This window comes from Anolis sagrei, chromosome 5 (assembly GCF_037176765.1).
Source record: "Anolis sagrei isolate rAnoSag1 chromosome 5, rAnoSag1.mat, whole genome shotgun sequence".
Classification (NCBI taxonomy): domain Eukaryota; kingdom Metazoa; phylum Chordata; class Lepidosauria; order Squamata; family Dactyloidae; genus Anolis; species Anolis sagrei.
In genome coordinates this window covers 59,131,696-59,153,629 of record NC_090025.1, presented here as the reverse complement: position 1 = coordinate 59,153,629, position 21,934 = coordinate 59,131,696, and positions in this window count along the sequence as shown.

Below are 21,934 nucleotides of genomic sequence, written 5' to 3'. Positions count from 1 at the left end.
CATTTTTATGCACAGATAGTACAAAATTCATACATAATTGTTTCAAATAGAGAACGTTTTCTGTACAGGTGATAGTTTTTATGGATAGAAAATAATTACTTTAATGACAGGCATAAACACAATACAGATGTAGAGTCAGCAAATGTAGCTGTAACTCAATTCAAGGTATCACATACTACATCTTGTGACAAAATCACATGGACTTCTGACACCATCCTAGGACACTTCCAGGACAGAACAAGGAGGGAGTCTGCCGGACCCCTTGATACAATGCATGGCTACTTCCAACAGGCCTCCATCCTGGCTCTGTCCTGGAAGTGTCCTAGTACACAGCCCTAAGAATATGGGTAATTATCCATGCTCTCATAACCTACAACAGCATTGGCAGGGAGGGGGGAGTTGAGCAGCAATGTGATATCCATGTAATGGGGAACGTGACGATGCGGAGGACATGGGGTGTGGGACAATGGTTTTCCCCACTCCCCCATGGATTTGCCAGACTGCCCGGTTAATTCCCCCACTGTCACCCACATTAGGTGCCTCAATGTGATAAGGTCCTTGGTGAAAAACACTTTTATTTCTTCTTGTCCTGTTCTCAGAGGAAGCTGATAAAGCTGAATGATACAATTCTGTCTATTGGGGGATTCTGTGGAATATAGCTCCTATCTTCACTGACTGCTACAAGCACAAAGTCCAGTGAGCTAAGCAGGAAAGGCACTTCTCTTGGTCCCACCTCCATCTCAAGCTTGGTTGGTGGGAACGAGAGAGGGGGCCTTCTTTCTCAATGGCTGCCCCTTGACTCTGGAAATCTGCTGCTATCCAGGTAGCAAGTGAAAACCTTCTTATTCAGACAGGCTTTTAAAGAAGATGGTTTTAAAGATCAAGTCAGTTTTTAGCTTTGCATATGTTTTAATGGATTTTAACTGAATTTTTAAAACTGTTATGTTTAATTCTGTTTTATTGTTTGCATAGTTGTATATTTTAAATTATGTGGTCACACTTTTAATGTAAGTAACTTTGAGTCTCCTTTGAGAGAGATAAAGCAGGGTATAAATAAACATAATAATAATAGCAATAGTAATAATAACTATTATCAATTCAGCTTTGACTTATGGCAGCCCTATAAATAAGAAACCTCCAAGTCACCATATCACCAGCACTATTCCTGTCTTGGAGACTCAGAGCCATGATTTTCTTGATCAAGCCAATCCATCTGCAATGCCTATAGAGTAATACAATAAATTGTATGAGTTAAAGGCTTGAGCTCTAGTGATGCACAAATCTCATCAGCACTACTTTCATTCCTGAATGGTTTGCAGGCATAGTTTTGCTCCCAGATACTAAGCAATTTTATGGATGCATCCAGGAACTGTTCCAGTGCCACTGCAAAGAGACCATAAATGCAGGTAAGGAACATGGGGTTGTACAGTTTGTACTGAACCACCACCCAAAACTTCTGGGCCTTTTCATAGTTATGGCACTAGGGATCTTATCATAAAGGCCCATGGATTTGCCCTGCATTGTGGTGAATCCATGGGCTCCCAGTGGGCCCACCTTGCCATGCCCCCCATCCCATGGGAGGAAGCATCACTATCTGGCTTCCCCTCATTGCTGGGAAGGCAATACAGCATGAAGCTTGGTTGGAAGTGCCTGTGCATTGTGAGAAGGGCTCCATGCTGAAAATGGAGAGGAAGCAGTGCACAATGGGCAAATCGCCCCATATGATGAGGTGGTGGATCCCACTTTAAACACCTTTGTTTCACTTTATGGCTATTCCTGATTTATGAAATACAAGGAGATGTACATAACATTTTCAGCCATACAGTTCTAGTATATCATCGATTTACAAATTCCAGGATTTCACAGGAAATTGCCCTAGTAGATAAAGTTGACCTCTGGTCCTATGTTTCTGAAGTGTGAGTATGTTGTGTGACTTCTGTCAGTTCCTGACTTTACCATATGAGTCAGGAAGGTCTGAAGAGGGGTTTTGTTTTTGTTTTGTTTTGTTTTTTGTCATGTCAGGAGTGACTTGAGAAACTGCAAGTCGCTTCTGATGTGAGAGAATTGGCCATCTGCAAGGACGTTGCCCAGGGGATAATTTGATGTTTTTATCATCTTTGTGGGAGGCTACTCTCATGTCCCCACATGAGGAGCTGGAGCTGATAGAGGGAGCTCATCCACCTCTCCCCAGATTCGAACCTGCAACCTGTCGGTCTTCAGTCCTGCCGGCACAAGGGTTTAACCCACTGCGCCACCAGGGGCTCCTGAAGAGGGTTTATATCTGGAAAAGAACTCATCAGATAATTTAAAACCCTGATAAAGCAGGACATTTAATCGTGTGACAAGTTCTATTCATATTCAAGCAAGACACTTTCAAGTCTTGGTATACTGAGAATGTTGTAAGTAAAGTGAGGTGAGGATATGTGTCCTCATATCTGTTACATGAATTTTATAGGCATAATGGATGGACAAGTAGCATTTTTAAAACAATGCCCTCCACCCAAAAAGATACAATTTTCTGAAGAAAAAAAGTATTTAGCCTTCCTAGCTATGTGCAATAGGCACATTAACTTTTATTTGTTGCTGTTTATTGCACAACATAAAAAGAATAAAAAAAATTCTTTACTGAGCACACTTTGTGGGGTGAAATGCATGATTTATCCATTGGTTCCCTGGCTATTTATCTATTTCAGGGTTTTATAATGCCATCATTCACCATCGTATTCTGTGTCTTCACATAAAATTGATTGCTGTAGTAACCCCACTAGTAGTTTCACCCTTCTTCTGCCTTTGAAATTAAGCCCTCCTTGGTGCATCATTAGGGTTAAAAGCACTATTTAGTTTAGCAGCATCACTCAGTACTAACTGCATTCATGACACAAGGAAAATAAAGATTATATAATTCTATGCAGAGCTGTATTTCCATCACTCCTCAGGGCAGCAAGCCAGAGAGTACGACAAAAAAGGCATGATCATTCTAATCCATTTAGGACAAAACTCATTCCCATTTGGCAAAGTCACTTCCTAGAGCATAAGGAAAATGCTCGTTCCCAACTATAATTTGAATGGGACATTTATGACAAGAGAGAATTGACTTGACCTGGTCCTACAGAGTCCTGCTAAACTTAGGTTGCTTGTACACTGTAGAATTAATGCAATTTGACGTCACTGCCATAGAAAAATTGCTTTAGAGAACAGTAATTTTACAAGGTCTTTAGCCTTCTCTGCCACAGTTCAGGTGCCTTGCCAAAGTACAAATCCCAATATGCTATAGCAAGCATTGGCAAACTTTGGCCCTCCAGGAGTTTTGGAGGCTGGCTAGGATTTTTGTGAGTTGAAGTCCAAAACACCTGGAGGGCCAAAGTTTGCTGATGCATGTGTCAAGCACAGTGTAGATGCAGCCTTACACACAGGTGGGATGTTTCTTATTGGTCAGGATTTTTTGTCGTAGTGAAACTTTATCATTCAGCTTAACTCTTGCAAAAGCCCATGATCTCATGAAACCCCATGAGATTTCAGTGGGCTCACTTCTCCCCATCCCCACCCTTTCATATTCAATCCCAGTCATATCTAGTTTGAAGAATCAGGTAGCAAGTGACTGGAAAGCACTTTTCCTGAAACCTCAATGCAAGGATAGGCAACTTGGCACCTCCCAGTTGCTTTATATCAGTGTTACTAAAAAATAGTTGTCCTAGAACCAGTTTCAGTTCTTGAACCATTGGCTGCTGGTCCCTGGTGAGTTTCCAGGAAGAAAAGACTCAGATGTGCTAAATGAGTACATATTTTGTGTTAGGTTGTTGTGAGTTTTCCAGGCTGTATAGCCATGTTCCAGAAGCATTCTCTCCTGACGTTTCACCTGCATCTATGGCAGGCATTCTCAGAAGTTGTGAGGTCTGTTGGAAACTAGGAAAATGGGGTTTATATATCTGTATCCAGGGTGGGAGAAAGAACTCTTGTCTGTTCAAGGTAGGTGTGAATGTTTCAATTGGCCACCATGATTAGCATTTAATGGCCCAGCAGTTTCAAGGTTTGGCTTCTTACTGCCTGGGGAATCCTTTGTTGGGAGGCGATTAGCTGGCCCTGATTGTTTCTTGTTTGGGATTCCCCTCCTTTTGAGTGTTGTTCTTTATTTACTGTTATGATTTTAGAGTTTTTTAATATTGGTAGCCAGATTTTGTTCATTTTATTGTTTCTTCCTTTCTGTTGAAATTGTCCACATGCTTGCGAATTGCAATGGCTTCTCTGTGCAGTCTGACATGGTAGTTGTTGGAATGGTCCAGAATTTCTGTGTTCTCAAATAATATGTTGTGTCCAGGTTGGTTCTTCAAGTGCTCTGCTATGGCTGACTTCTCTGTCTGAGTTAATTTGCAGTGCTTTTCATGTTCCTTGATTCATGTTTGGGCAATGCTGCATTTGGTGGTCCCTATGTAGACTTTTCCACAGGTGCATGGCATAAGGTAGACTCCTGCAGAGGTGAGATGATCCCTCTTGTCCTTTGCAGTGATTCTAGCCATGAAAGCCTTCAACAATGCTTATTTGATGCTAGTTCCTGACACATTGATGAGGAATTCCTGCCTATCCTCCAGATTAGATAGCTTATGAAGCACTGTTTTCAATTTCCAGAATTGTTGGCAATGCTGAATGAGATTTATGGGAGTTGTGCAAAAGAGCAAACCACAGACCACCTATTACAATGCAGCCTGAGCCTTGCCACATGCACAATGGAGGACCTCCTTATAGCAACACAAGAGGTACTCCAAGTGGCCAGCTACTAGTCAAAGAACATTTAACAGAATGCCAAGTTTTTAAACTTTGTGTTTTCTCAAATACATTGGTTTGCTCCTGATACGATAAATAAATAAATGGGAGTTGTCATCCAAAACAACTGCTTTGCTTTAGAGTACTGCTGCTTGTAAGAGTAGACCACACTGACCTGAATGGACAAAATGGTCTATAGGAAATGATCGTCCTTCATCTATATTGATAAAATAGAATGCAGCCTCATTGCCAGCTAAAAGGTTAACCGTAATTAATCTCCTCATACCAAACCATTATGTTTCTACATTGCCTTCTGTGATTGAAAATAATCTATAAGATTTAGATGTTCATTTTAGAATTCATTATAGCCCAAATGTTGTGGAGATGGAAGCACAGAGTTTTCTTTACATCATGATCTGTCAATAAGAATCTGCATAACATCTGTTTATAAAATGCCATCTTCACTTGACATTGTGGTGTTTTACAATTTGCAGCCCGTGTCTTTATTAGGAAAAGGATTACTCATCAGGAAAGGTCAAAACAGGTGTTGCCAAAAGATAACACCAACCTGTATTCTAGATGAGGTTTGAAATGCTAACGATAGCAAAATCAAAGCTCTTGTCCTTTCTAGTTACTGCTTGTGATACAATGTATTAAACCTTTTAATCTTTTGCTCTATTTACCTTATGCTGCTTTCCCTCTTGGATATTTACTACCTCAAGGTTGACATTTCAATTTAAATCAGGGGCTTGCTGTTAAGTTCTGAACTTCTTTTCTTGACTTTTTAAAAGCACACAATCAGTCTCTTTATGCTTCCTTGAAAATGTAAATGCAAATTCTTTCATTCTTGATGCAATTCCAAAATGCATCTCACAATCCCTCTCCATCAAATATGCAAAGTGCAACATCTCTCTTAAAGCACTCACACAGCAAGCAAGTTTTCCCCTCAAACAGTAAATGACTTCTGTACATTTTGTGTTGACAGGAGATCTTTTTGTTTTCAGTGGACCAGGGCTATTATTTCTTATGAGCAAGTCAAATTGCATGAAAGTGAGGATCAATCCCGACAAGACAGGGGTCCTCCTGGTCGATCGTAAGCCGGATCGGGGTATAGGGTGGCAACCTGTGCTGGATGGGTTTGCTCTCCCCCTGAAGTCACAGGTACGCAGCCTGGGTGTCCTCCTGGACTCATCACTTACGCTTGAAGCTCAGGCATCAGCGGTGGCCGGGAGGGCCTTCGCACAATTAAGACTCGTGTGCCAGCTGCGACCGTACCTCGTGAAGTCGGATCTGGCCAGGGTGGTTCATGCCACCTCCAGATAGGATTACTTTAATGCACTCTACGTGGGGCTGCCCTTGAAAATGGCTCAGAAATTTCAATTGGTACAATGGGTGGCAGCCAGGTTACTAACTGGTGCAACTTACAGGGAGCGGTCAACCCCCCTGTTTAAGGAGCTCCATTGGCTGCCGTTCATTTTCCAGTCCCAATTCAAGGTGTAGGTTCTTACCTACAAAACCCTGAATGGTTTGGGACCTGCCTACCTGTGTGACCGCATTTCTGTGTACGAACCCACATGATCTCTTCATTCATCTGGAGAAGCCCTGCTCACGCTCCCGCCTCCTTCGCAGGCACGATTGGTGGGAACGAGTGAGAGGATCTTCTCTGTGGTGCCCCCCCGACTCTGGAACTCACTTCCCAAGGCCATCAGGCATGCCCCAACATTGGCAGTCTTTAGGAGGAGTCTGAAAACGTGACTGTTCCAGTGTGCCTTCCCAGAATAAGGAAAATTCCCAGCAGTATGTCCTTAGAATGCACTTTACTACTGGTTTAGGATTGAAAGCTCTCCCTCATCTCTTTTAAAACTCTATACCAGATATATCCTACCTTGTTCATACCCAGAATTTATTTTTAAAAAAATTTAAACTATTACATTTGACCCAGCCATAGGTTTTTAAATCCTTGTGTGTTACTGTTTATTAGTTATTGTTTATATGTGATTTATTTTAATTGTATTGTATTTATTGTTTTTGTTCATTGCTTTTTGTTTTTATTGATGTGTTGTTGGGCTTGGCCTCATGTAAGCCACTCCGAGTCCCTTGGGGAGATGGTAAAGTATTATTATTATTATTATTATTATTATTATTATTATTATTATTAGGTGTGAAAAGGAGGAGGAACAATGAGCTCCAAAGTCCTGCCAAAGTTACACTGGCAGGAGGAAAGGCAGAGGGATAAGCATTTTTCTAGTGCATTTTCCCCCTTTCTGTTTTGGGGTGGAATTTCTCCATTCCCAGATCTTCCCTTTGTTGATACCAGCTTCAGAGTCAGTGCTCTTTGCAATAGAAGGGTGTCAATTCTGGGGCATCCAATTCAGTTCTGCAATTTAACCTTTCCTCTCTGTTGTATCCTTTTTTTTAAACTACCACAAAACCAACAGCACTGTAACAGAGTCACAGGAGGGCACATTCTCTGCCCATGGACCCCCCAGCTATGGACAGAGCATGAAATCCTGGAACCATGGAATTACAGCTGTGGCTGTATAGCAAAACAGATGTGCAGCAAAACAGATTGTTGTTTCAATCCTCAGACTCCAGATGGAGTAAAGATATTCTGCCTCAAATGCTAGATGGTGTTGCCAGTCAACAATACTGGGGGTAGGGGGACATGGTCTGACTCAGTATCAGTCTGTAGACTGCTAGTTGTTTCTCAAGTTGCTCCTGCCATGAAAAAAAGTCTGTGGCCTCTTGATTTCTGTTATCTGGACAAGAAGGGTAATGTTGAGACACACGAAACCCCATAGGAGCCCAAATCTGTGCCCACAAATCTCTGATCATCTCAAAAATATCTCAAAAGTGTTTATCACCCAAAATTATTCAAATGCCATCCTGGAGTGGATTGTGTACAACCCTCATATTCCAAAATGAAACAATCTAGGAAATTGGATTGTTGCAGGTTTTTTGGGCTGTATGGGCATTTCTAGAAGCATTCTCTCCTGACGTTTCACCTACATCTATGGCAGGCATCCTCAGAGGTTGTGAGGACCTCACAACCTCTGAGGATGCCTACCATAGATGAAGGTGAAACGACAGGAGAGCATGTTTCTAGAACATGGCCATACAGCCAGAAAATCCTACAACAATCCAGTGATTCCGGCCATGAAAGCCTTTGTAAATATATTAAACTAAGAAATTGCTAATGAAAGTCACATCCAATTACTACAGCCAGTGAACCACACAAAGTTACACTGTGGACAAGTAGGGAGGCAAGCCGTGGTGGCTGGGAAGAGAGTATGAGTCAATAAATCGGAGATAGGAAGCAAAGAAAGTTGTCAAAGAGACTGGGGGGAGGTAGCACCAATGTGATGGGATTTCTGGAAGTTGTAGTCCAATACACCTGGGTACCTACAGGTTGAGAACCACTGTTCTAGATCTAGGATGAGCAACATAGTGCGACAGCTCCCATTATCTCTCCCTTTCCCATTTGCTGTAAAATACTAAGGATGTCATACAGAATGCCTGTAACCTTTCAGTACCCTCATTATATTGATTCAGAGGATGGGCCTGGGAGATTTAGAAACAAAAAGCCTTGTAAAGCTAATCATTAAACTCAGTTTACTTAGTTCCAACACACTATTTATGGCAAGTCACTAAGCTGTCACCAAATTCTTTAGTGAAATGAGTCATTCTATTTTACAGTTCAGCCTCCTTATGAAATGTTCTTCTGGCTGGTAATAAATATCCTTCACACTGGAACTCATAATACATTTTCTCCTCAAGTGTCTGGCATCTCTCACTCAAAGTGTATTTTCTATTACTAATATATGAAGTAGTTTTGCTTTTTACCCTCAGAAAATTGACTTTTAAAAAACAGTGGTCAAGATTTTAAAAACACTTTATACATAACCACCTAATTAGTATTATATAACCATACACAATGTCAATCTTCATTGGACAGTTACACAGATCCCAACCACTAATATGGAATCCTTCTATGTAGCATTTACTATAGATATTGAGGTTATTCATTGCAAATAGCAAAAAAAAAATGTTAATGAACCACAATCCTCCTGGGAGCTTTCTATATCTTGTTGTTGAAATCAGCAAATGGGCCTATAAAATTGTGTATCAATAACATCTTTTATATAATAGAATGACTTTGTTGGCACCAGTAGAGACTGTAACAGCTTGTGAAGGCCAAACACATCCTCTCAATGCCATATGATATTTTCCATGCTCAAAGGTCTTCCACAAGCTGTTTATGCAAGTTATGAAAATAGTTACTTTGTGGGAAAAATAACTTGTTGGGATCACAGCTAATGTTTTCATATTTCCACATTTGCTGTGCTGGTTTGGAGAGGATCTATATTCTCTATGCGAGTCAAAACAGCTCACAAAAATTAGAAGTAAATTACAAGAATCAACCAAAAAAGATATAATAACCAATATTAAAACAAGTACAGTGGTGTCTTATTCTTTCAGGTGCTTTGCAAAACAATCCTCTATGTATCTATGGGGAATTAAGTTAATTGTCTTCAGTAGACATACACACAAATGTGTGTATTACATCAGAACATCCCCCTACTTTAGCACTTTCTTCTTTCTTCTCTCTCTTCTGATTCCTCTTCCACTTCCTCCTCCTCCTCCTCCTCCTCCTCCTTCTTTCTGGTCAAAAAAAGGATAGTCCAAAAATTTGAAAAGGTTGCACGCCACAAAAAGAAACTCAGGGTCCACATGTTGTTCTAATCCAGCTAATTCAAATAATTGATCAAAGTAATTTAACTCTTAAGACAAGAATCAAACACATTGATCTGAGTGAAATGAGGCAATCATGCAGAAGTGATATGATTAACAATAACAAATGTAACTCTAAATGCGGAAAGGATCATCCCTAGGGAAACCACGACCCCAGGCTTAAGGACTCCCAGATTCATGCTTTTCCCTAACTTGCAGTCTGTGGAAGATATTTGTGTATGGAAAACATCAGATGACATTGAGAGGAATTTTTGGCAAGCTTTGTTAGCCTCTAATGGTGCCAGCAAGGACCTTCTATTGTATAAGAGATGTTGTTAGTGATGCACAATTTTATAGGTGCATTTTCTGATTTCAGTGTTAGGGTTCATTTCTTAAGCAACAAGTAGTAAATGAGACAAGGATCAAGGAAGCAGGGAGTGAGAGCCTAACCACCTAGCTAACATTGTGGGATTGCAGCCAGGGTAGGGCAGCTGCTAGGGGAATAAAAGGAGCAAAAGTACTACTCCTTGTTGTGGGTTGTTAGAGTAGGTTGTTGGAGGAGTTTGGTGGAAGGAGATTAGAATTCTAAAAGGCTTGTGGCTCAAGAGAACGTTTGGAATCTGTATGCATATATGTTCTTTTCTATAAACTCTGCAAAAAGACAAACAACTGAGTTTGTTCCTTGGTCAAAGGTAAAAGGCTTCCGCATCTGTGAGTGTCTACATTCATCTTCATTGTGGCATTCAGCACCAGGATCTAGAACAGTGTTTCTTAACCTGTGGACCGCGGACCACCAGTGGGCTGTAAGGATGAAAATCTTGTCTGTGAGCCTCCTTCCTTTTTATATATTTATTTTATTTACTTTCTTTCTGGTACTTTTCATGCCACCTGCCACTCCTTCCCTATTGCTGACCATGGCATATGTTCTGTATCAGAAGCTAGAGCTGATGTGATCTATCCAATGCAATTTTCTGAATTAGCACCCCAAACCAAATCTAAAGTTGACCAAAAATTGATTTGCAGCTCTTTTGGTACTAATGTTGGAGAGTGGTCCCTGGTCAAAGTGGTCCCTGGTCAAAAAAAATATTGGGAACCAGTGATCTAGAGAGAGTCCAGAAAAACTGTGGTTCATTAACAATTGTTTTACCATTCACAATGAATAATCTAGATATCTATAGCAAATACTATATAGAAGGCTATTGCTGAAAACCTGTTGATAGAAAAAGAGTTTTATTTAAAAATTAAAATAACTATCATGTAAAAACATCAAATATTTAAAGAGCATGAAATTATTTAAGACATAATGGGAAAGATAAAAATGCATAATATATATCCCATGTTTTAAAAAACCCTTCCCCCTGGGCCATTCATCACTAAGTCCTTATTCAAATAAAAAGCTCTTTACCTGTTGGCAAAAAGCGAGCAGAGAGAGAGTCAGCAAGTCTCCCATGAGAGGAAATTCCAAAGCTTGGGAGAAACTACTGAGAAGTCTCCATCACATGTCCTCACTAGACAGGTCTGGGACAATGGTGGGACCATGAGAAAGCCTTCTCCCAGGGAAGACTCAGGCAGGCTAGTCATGTTTCCATTGGCAAGCCTGGACACCCAGAAATTATTGAAACAATATATCTGTTTCTTTCCAATAGACTTGGCCATAGGTAAAGTTGCAGAAATGCATGGTGTAGAAGATATGATGTGTTCTTCCATAAACATGTGGAGCTACTTTGTTGGCTTACGTAATCCAGAACTCTCTACTTACACTGACAGTGATTCTCCAGACCTAGGGTTCTGTCTTGCAAGGACTAGGCTTGGTCTAGCAAAATGCCATATACGAAAAGGGTTGGAAATCACAAACCTGCCACATATCTCCAGGCTGGAATACAGTCTGCAGGTGGACCTTGAATCAGTGGGGATAGAAGCTGACCTTAAACCATGATTGATCAAAGAGTTTCTCCCACCTCAACAATAGAACAGCAGAGTTATTTTGTCAGGAGTCAAGAGAAACAATTTGCTGATTACCATATTGCAGTGATCCAGAACCTCATCGTGCGAGGCTTTGGCTCTATCCTAGGATGCTTCCAGGACAGAGCCCATCAGAGCCCACCACATGATGTAGGGCTACTTCCAGCAGGGCTCCATCCTGGAAGTGTCCCAGGATGGAGCTCACTACCCCGTGTTCTCACTAGTTAAATCAAGGAAGCCAGGCAGCAACAATTTCCCCCATGTGATGGGAAAGGTGGGAAGGGGGATGCAAGTGATGTTGGGCATGAGACAATGGTTTCCCCGGCTGCTCACCAGATTTGCCCTGCTCCCCCACAGATGCTCCCCCCCCCCCCCGTCCCTTGGCTTGAAGACCTCAATGTGATGAGGTCCCTAATTAGGTTTTCTGTGTCTGCATTTGGATCTCAGTTTTCCCACAATTGACACTCTATGAAAAGTTACAAATAAAAGTTCTTATCAATAACAGTGTGGTCATGATGTTTATATCTGCTGAATTCATCAGATTTGAACCTGCAACCTGTCGGTCTTCAGTCCTGCCGGCACAGGGGATTAACCCACTGCGCCACCAGGGGCTCCAATGTGAGTGGTGATTGGTGGAATACCTGAGACTTGAATAAGATTGGTGAATGAAGGTTGGGATGACAGTTGATACAGTGAGTTAGATAGTTAATTACACATAAGAAAGGAATGAGTAAAGTAAGGAATAAGGTTAGGAAAGATGATCAGTCAGTTTTTGGAATTAAAGAGATTATTTAAAATGTATGAAATAAGCAATCTAAGTTGTTGAATTCAGCTTCTGTTAATAACGTATTATCTTTACATGTAAAGAATCAAGTTTTTGGCCTCTCAAAACATTATATATAGTACAAAGCTTGGATTCAGATACAAAGCACTTGGTGGGAGCAAGTGAATAAAGAGGTGTGTTGTCCAGTGGAGATAAAAGTTGTATAATATCTCACACAAGTATCTTGAGATAATCTAGAAAGTCCCCAAAGTCATTGGCCACACCAGTAGGACCCTAATAGGTTACACACAGATAACAAGTACAGCCTTTATTGTCATAAATCACAACACAGACATACAGAACAAAAGGAAGTCACAGATAAAAAAGGGAAAGCATAACTATAAATTACTGATCTCAAGAATAAAATTTGCAACAGTCTCACAAAAGAATGCATTAGAGTTGTTCAGGAGGTATGGAATTTTATAACTCCCTTGCCATTGAGGACACTGTGAAAATGGAATTTTTGTATTTCATTTTTTGAAATGGACATATGACTGGTCAAATAAATAAATTTTTATTATTTCATTTGTATATCAGCATATTTAGGGAATACAAACAAATGGTCAAGTGTTTCAACAGAAACGAAGTCACAAGAACAAATCCTTTTAGAATATTCCATGTTTTTATATCTCCCATCCAAAAGAGCTGATGGCAACACAATACATTTTTCAGTAGCCAAAGCTCTCCTCTGGGTGGGATTAACCAAAATGTGAAGATAAGATAGCCATAAAACAGAAAAGATTTGCATGTGCACAACAAGAACAAAAACCTGTATGTTTCACCCAACTTTAAAGTGACCAGGAACCAGAACAGACTCCTATCCTTGTGTGTGAGCTGCAGACCAACTGCCCTGGAGATATAGGACATAGACAGCTCCTTTGTCCATGAACAGAACAAACCAATTGTAACTAGCCATGCATGGACGTGCTTCATACAGTTAGACCTATTGAAGAAAACATGCCAATACTAATAGCATCTCAGCCCACCTTAAGATGTCAAATTCTTCTTCAGATTCCCGCTGTTCCTAATTACTGAAATTCTAGCGGCTGTCAAGCCATACATATGAGAATAGCTCAGCACCTTGCTTGTGAACACAAATGATTTACAAACGCCGTTTCCACTTTAACGCAATTGTGATGCACAGGCATCAATCTTGTTTTAATGTACACAGCTGGGACTTTCCAATTTACCTCGACATTACTGAGTTGGTCCAATCATTGCACAGTCTCAACTTGGAACAGGAGCTGATTTTCGTCTTTGCCAAATGATGGGTTTTCCTGTCACAGGGGAGCTCATTATAAGGACAGATTTCTTGAAAAGTTAAAAGCTACAGCATTAATTACACGCAAAGCCAGTTTATAGGATGGAAATACATTGATGCAGGAGTACGTGACCTAAGACAGTGGAGTTTTCTCACCGATCAACATAAACACCCCTATTATTGCTTCTGTGATCTATCACGGCTAACAGGAAGCTTCACAAGAAATAGCAAATAGTTCCTTGGCTCTCTGATTTCAAGAGAGATTTGAAGCAAACTGTGATGGGAAAGAGTTTTATAGAGGCAAGGTTGTAATTTCCCTTAGGGTGAAAGATAATATATCTGACATCTTTTTTCCCTCACTCTCTAAACAAAACAATGTTCCATAATGAAATTATAATAGTAAATATCACTACCAAAAATGGAATATTACATGGTTTCCCCAAGGATGACGAATTCCCACTGGAATGACTAATTTTGTGCCTGTTTGTTCTTGAGTAAATCATCAGCATTTTCTAGACTTACTCCTTTCACTTACAAAAATCTCATAAATTCAACATTTTGACTTTCACTTATTCATTCAAATTCATAAAAACATGACCCTTGAGCATTTGGCGAAGACTCACAAAGAGAATGTCTTGTAACTTCTAAGGCATGTTGGTGGAGCTTCCATGTCTCCTAAACCAGACTGGTGTGTGTGTGTGTGTATGTGTGTGTGTGTGATTTCCTATCGATTACATCAGCTTCATTTTCCCCCATCTAATCACTTTCAATCTAAATACCAATTGTACATACCTTTTTCAGCAAACCATAACATAATCACTGTGCAATGAGATCTTCCAGTAAGGAAATATTTGTCACAATTACAATTTTACACATCTATAGCTGGAATTGTAAACACTTGATTCATTCTTAAATCATAGTTGTATCCTGTTGGTTATTGCCAAGTATAGAAGACCAATGAATTTGGAATGGTGAGTCATCACATATGTAAATCCTAGTCAGGACTGACAACAGGATTTAAGAGCTGCATGCTAATGCAGGCCATGTAGCTGTTCCTTTCCTGCTCATGCTGACATGGATCACATCAAAAACAGCATGCATGATTTAACATTACATTTAAACATTCAATTAAACATTTCAGGGAGGGAAGGTTAAGCGCTTGAAACCCACCCACCACCCACCCCCGGCTACAGGCCTGAATTGTGACCTGGGCTAAGCTAGAACTGAGGGCTTGGTTACAATGCAGTATTTTTTACTTGCAATTATAACCACTCATGCTATTACTGCTGTTATTGAGCAGTGAATAACTGCTTCATTAGGGTTGCAGAGTAAACTCATATTATAAGGTAAGTCATGTCAATGCAGGCAGGCTTCTAAAGAAAAAAGGTTTTGAGATCAAGTCAGGGGGTGCTGTGGTTTTAGGTGTGAATATGTTTTTCATCGGTTTTTATGGATTTTAACTGAATTTTAATAGTATTGATATTTAAGCCCTCCCCCCTTGGTGGTGCAGCAGGTTAAACTGCTGAACTGCTGAACTTGCTGACCAAAAGGTTGGTGTTTCAAATCTGGGGTGTGGGCTGAGCTCCCATTGTTAGGCCCAGCTTCTGCCAAACTAGCAGTTCGAAAACATGCAAATGTGAGTAGATCGCTTCTGTGGGAAGGTAACAGCACTCCATGCAGTCATGCTGGCCACATGACCTTGGAGGTGTCTATGGACAATGTCGGCTCTTTGGCTTAGAAATGGAGATGAGAAACACCCCTTGGAGTCTACATGAATAGACTTAATGTCAGGGGAAACCTCTACCTTTACCTATTGATATCTACTTCTGTTTTAATGTTTGTATATTTGTAGATTTTTTAAATATATATTTTTTTATTTTAGGACATATCCATATACAAACACAACAGTTACAATTCCCACCACCACAAAGATTATTTTCTTTCACATATTAATCCTTTTGGAGACAAGTCTTCTAGATTTACATACTGTATAACATTTATATTCTATTTCTTATGGCCTGATCACTAGACTTGTTCATAATGTAATTCTTGACCTGGTTCCATCTTTCTTCAACTTCTTGCATTTTATTTTCATTACATTTTGAGTCATTTAATTTTACATCCATAATTTCAAATTCCATTTGGTCCACCATATACTGATACCATTTATTTACTGTCCACTTTGATTTGTCTTTCCATCCCAATACTATGACTGCTTGTGTGCACTCAATTATTGCTTCCTTATATATATTTGTAGATTTTAAAATTGTATTAAAATGCTTTTAATATAAGACACTTTGTGTTTCCTCTGTAGAGAGAAACAGTAGGGTATAAATGAACATTGTAATCATAGCTACAGTTTTGTGCACTCAAATAAGTCTGATTCACAAGCCAATAGCGAATCCTGGTTTGCATCTGGATTACAGTTATTATTTGTTTGTATGCCAAAAACAATTACCCTAAGTTTAGGCATAACAATAAACTGTTTCATAATTACCTGATTTACTTATTCATTTCTACAAGTGAGTAAATTATGTGCACCAGCAACCAGCCAATGTTGAGTTATAATCAATTTGTATGGAAATTCCATACATCATAATAATGCCAAGTAACCTGCAAAAATTTGGCTCAATCAATATAAGGGATATGTAAGAAAGGATTTTAAAGCAGTAGCAGTAAAGTAAATCATAGGCACTTTAATATTTGAGGGAAAGGGATCTGATTCTTCTTCTGTTTGGTGGGGGGTGTTAACTTTTTAAAATTGGCTTACCCTGGTAAGGTGCCATTAGATAAGTAATAACATTTCTCGTGGAATTGGGGGGCAAAGTTTTAGGAAAGCACAATGAATCAAAAATGTGGATGGGGGGGGGGGAGGGGTTCCTGTTCATTTTACATACAAACTGCCTTTCACTGGATATCTTTTTGTATCCGAAAAGGGTGAACAGTGTGGAGAAGGACTTTTGTGGAATGACCAGCAAGGGACATTCCACTTTTGGCCAAGCAGAACTGAAAAGGATAGCCAAGGGCCAGTTAGCTACAGTGTCAGTCCATGGGCTTTGTCAGGAAACTTACCTGGGAAGAGAATCCTCTCAACTACATAACATTTAAATAAAATATTCACATGGCCATTACTTCATGGTTCACTCATCTTCACCGATGGAACTTTTGAGGATGCTCAGGAAAGGTGCTCTTAGGTAAGTAATCCATAAACATTTCTGATGGATTTGGTGGGCTTCTGACTATTGTCAAGAAAAACAGTGGCAGCAAGAATAAAGAGGCAATGTAAAAATCTGTTGGGAGAAAAGAGGCATCAAAACTTGTATGATTAGTGATAGTGAGCTCTAGAAAGTATGCCTGCCTTTTTGTTTCAGCTCTGTTTCTTTATTTGATCTGTGTACTCAAGTCATTTTTGTTAATGCCTATTGGCAGACACCACTTTCCCCTTCTTCCAAAGTTAATTAGTCCTTTGTCTGGAACTGGAACATCCATGAGGTTCTCACCTTAGGATGGATCTAGCCAAACATACATGAGAGTCAGAGTTAGGGCCCTTCCACACAGCCCTATATCCCAGAATATCAAGGCAGAAAATCCCACATTAGCTGAGTGTGGACTCAGATAATCCAGTTCAAAGCAGATATTGTGAGATTTTCTGCCTTGATATTCTGGGATATAAGGTTGTGTCGGAGGGCCCTTAGAGGTCCTTCTACTAAAAATATAAGTACTCTTCTTTTGTTAATGTCCTTTCCTATACCAAGGTTCCCTGAAACAATACATTTAAGTTTTCCTTTTTTTTTAGTCTTACAAGTGCATCCTAAATGTTATTTCCTGTTTTCTACCACAAACACACACTGACAATGCTGTATTCCACTTCATATACATTATATGGCAGTGTACGTAAGGCCACAGACCTTTGGTGCCAGGATACCATGTTGTGTATGCATTAAGCTATGAAATAAAGTTCAAGCTGGGGAAGAATTGAGTTTTCTACTCTAGCATTTCTACTGTAGCTGTGTTGCTTGTGCACAATAGGCATGGTAAATAGCAGCTATCTCCTGAATTCCTTACTCAGTATTCATATACAGCAAAAAAGAGAAAATGAAGGAAAGCCTATTAGCATTCTTCACTACCCACCCTCCCAGCATGTTCAAAACATAGATCTATATGTTTGGCTACTAAAATGGCAACAGGAGGAAACATGGAGACTGGGGAAATTAAAATGTATCCCTTGATGCATTTTGGAATGAGTTCTTAAGTGGTCTGTGGAAAGCTCAAACTGTTTTTGTTTACTTATGTGAGCATTACCCAATTTGCTTCATTTTCCAATAAATGAATTGTTAGTTTTGAATAAAAGGTTTGCTGAAACATATTGAACTGTTTATCCATGTCTCTTCCATGTTAATAGTAGTTCTGGTACCAAATTTTCTGTTAAAGGCATAATGCACAGTAAGGAAACCAAGGTGTACTTGTTGTCAGAGAATTCCCTTTTATTTTTGGATACTGAAAGAATTGCTGTTTAACACACAGTGAATATGAATACGGATATCTGGAAGACGCCAGGTGGGACTTCAGTGCTTGTTGATCTAAAAGGCCCAGTAATTCAACCCTACAAGCCTTGGATATGTATTTCTGCAATATGGGAAGAGCTGAATCTTAGGGGCCAAACATTTGCATGCAGAAAGTTGTAGTTTTAATCTCTAGCATCTCTGAGCAGAGCTGGGGAACCCTAGGGAGCCTACACCAAGGAAGCCAAACAGTAGTCTACCAGTGAACCCTTGCCCATATGACCTTGTGATGGAAACAGACAACTTTAGTTTTTTTAAAAGTAAATGTTTCCCCTTGACATTAATGCTAGTTGTGTCCGACTCTGGGGGACAACTTTGCACTATGAAAAATGTGGTAGCAGTAAAGTACATCATAAGCACTTTATGAATGGCATACATAAGGCTTTTCAGTTCCAGGATAAAACTGCTCATTCGCAAATGCACTGTTGCCTAGATGACTTTGATGGGCAGTGACAACATACACACCCTCCATAATGGACTAGTAGGTCCACCAGACCATGGCCCTGCACTCAGGAGATGAAGGGTACACTAATGTGACAAATAAACACAAAATGACCGGACACAGCATAGTGCTTTTAAGTGCTGCTTAAAATAAATTGGAAATGGTACTCACTGGGGGAGAATAATTTGCACCCTTCATAAAAGCTAGGCCAACTTAACAAGATGAATATGAAACACAGTTGTTGGAGCATGAAATAGAGCAAGCCTGGCATTTGGAAATAGGTGTCCCTCTGGAACTTGGGAAACTAGCAAAAACAAAGAAATGGGACATAGAACTGGAGAACTAAATTTTTGGACTTGCAACATAAACACAGTACTTACATAGCTATCTAGTAAATCTGACTCTGATTGAGTTCAGTGGGACTGACTCCCACAGAGACAAGTATGAAGGTGTATTCATTACACAATAAAATTCTAGCAATTTAATCCTACTTTAACAGCCATAACTCCATTCTTGAGTATTTGTAATTTGTTGAGAGAGTCTTTTCTGCTTATTCAGAGAGTTGTTCTAAAGCTCTCTAGCACAAACATCCCTCCCCAAATTGCAAATCCCAGGATTCAGTTGGGTGAAACTATGGTAATCAATCTGGACTTGTATTAATATCACTTTATAGTGTGGATGTATCATGTAAAGGAAACAACAAATTGTTCCTAAAATAATTCATCTCAATTGTATTAATGTGTAAGCTGTCTTTAGTCCAGTATTTGTAGAGAAAACCAATACATAAATAAAGTGACAAAAGAAAAGTGGGAAGGAAATCAGTATTATCTTTCAGTTCAGATGTTTGGGAATTTAATTAGTCTGAGCTAATCTAATTTGAAGTTGTCCTGGGTAACACAGTGGGTTAAACCACTGAGCTGCTGAACTTGCTGACCGAAAGGTCAGTGGTTCGAATCCAGTGAGTGGGGTGAGCTCCTGCTGTTAGCCCCAGCTTCTGCCAACCTAGCAGTTTGAAAACGTGCAAATGTGAGTAGATCAATACATACTGTTTCTGCGGGAATGTTATGGCGCTCCATGCAGGCATGCTGGTCACATGACCTTGGAGGCATCTATGGACTACGCCAGCTCTTCAGCTTAGAAATTGAGATAGCACTACTATTAAGAGAACATATCTATCAAAATGTACAGGCAAAGGAATGTTTCATACAGAAATGATTATAATAGGGAAAGATATACGCAAAACACCCATGTGAAGGTAAAATGCAATTTTTTTCTTTTTTAAAAGGAACTGCACAATGTTGAAAAAATTGGTTGGAACAGACTTACGATTTAACATGGGCACACATTAAATATACACTGATCCATATATCTCTGTTTTACCAACTTCCAACCATTCATCTTTGGTTTAAATTCTCATGACCCAAGATAGAATATTTTAGAATTATATTTTGTTACACAAAGCACAAAAAACTAGGCTTACAATATAGGTGTTCCATGACATTGACAGGACTACAGTTCTAAACAATTTCCTCGGTCACTTGCTATGTACAGGGTGGGGGGGGGGGTTCTGATAAGGAAAAATAAAGCCCTGGGATGTTTTTTAAAGTCTTGACAAATCTTTTTACAATTGGGGGGATTTTTATCTCAGACTATATAATGTATTGAGACAAAAAAATCAATTTGGGTTGAAAAATGATACAGAATCTGATGTGAGTGCTCAAATGAGAAACAATCCCATCCTCTGATCAAAAAATTAGAAACTGAAACATAAACCATCAACCACATATATAGGCTTCTATTTATTAAGATGGCAATAAATGTACAATCTGTTGCTTTATAGGTAAAACAGTGAAAAGTTGGGGGATTCTTTAGGAGAGACGGTCATTTTGGAGAAGACTTCTGTGAGTTCCCAATGAATAACAAGTGTGAGCATTCATGGCTTTCCAAATTATTATGTTGTGTTCTAAATGGATAGGTGGGGGCAATAAATATATTCTCAAATTGTTGTTGATGTATAGTCTATAGCTGTTTTTGTGGTTCATGACTTGAAGTCTAGATGGACAATTAAACAAAAACTTTGTGCCACAGAGAACATACTGGAATGCCTTTTTTAGAAGGACTACTGCGCAACCGATATGAAAACACTGTGTGGCCTACTGAGCTCTGCTGGGAATGTGTAAATAACATTTCCTTAGAACAATTGTGCTTTGAATGTGATTTTCCTGTTTCTTGGCAGGGGGTTGGACTGGATGGCCCACAAGGTCTTTTTCAACTTTATGATTCTATAATTCTATAAACACAATTGAGGAGCAGGCTTTGGTAATGTGTCCCAGTAAGCATTGAAGAAGTGGTTCTTATGGCTGTGATCATCCAAAGGGCAAAAGTGCCTGGTCAGTAGGTGTACACTTACATGATCCTGTTCAACAATGACCCATTGGAGATACAGACATCTCATAGTATGGCATGAAAGGACCTGTTAGAGGTATTACACTGTAGATCAGGGGTCCTCAAACTAAGCCCCGAGGGCCGGATACAGCCCTCCAAGGTCATTTACCCTGCCCTCACTCAGGGTCAATCTAAGTCTGAAATGACTTGAAAGCACACAAGAACAACAATCCTATCTCATCAGCCAAAAGCAGGCTCACACTTCCCATTGAAATACTAATAAGTTTATATTTGTTAAAATTGTTCATTTTAATTATTGTATAGTTTTAAAGTGTTTTTTGCACTACAAATAAGGTATGTGCAGTGTGCATAGGAATTCATTCATGGGTTTGTTTGTTTTTCAAATTATAATCTGGCCCTCCAACAGTTTGAGGGACTGTGACCTGACTCTCTGTTTAAAAAGTTTGAGTACCCCTGCTGTAGACAAATGATTTTATAGAATCTTATCGTTAGTAGAAATCCTTGGCTAAAGCATTCCTGAAATGTGAACATCCAACTTCTGTTTTAAAGGGATAATTACTATCCTCTGCATTACCAAACAGATCTTACAATTGAGAATTCTTTTGAATGTTAATCACAAATTTCTTGCTCACAATTTGGGTTCTATTCTCTGGACCAGCAGAAAACATCTCTAGGAATATCCACATGATATTCCCAGAGATATTTAAAACTGCCACCTCAAAACCTACTCTTCTCCAATATAAACATGCTTAGGTCCTTCAAACATTCCTCAAAGTGCTTGATTTCCAGACTTGGGTATTGCCTTCTTCTGGACACAATCCAGTTTGTTGATATCCTACTTAAACCATGGAATGTGTCCAGAACATCATTGAAGAAGTCTTAAATCTCATTGGCTTTTTTATTCCTCTGTCACAGCATTGATTGATGCTTGGCTTGTGATCTACTAAGAGCCCTATATCCTTTTCACGCATACTCATGTCAGTCCAGGT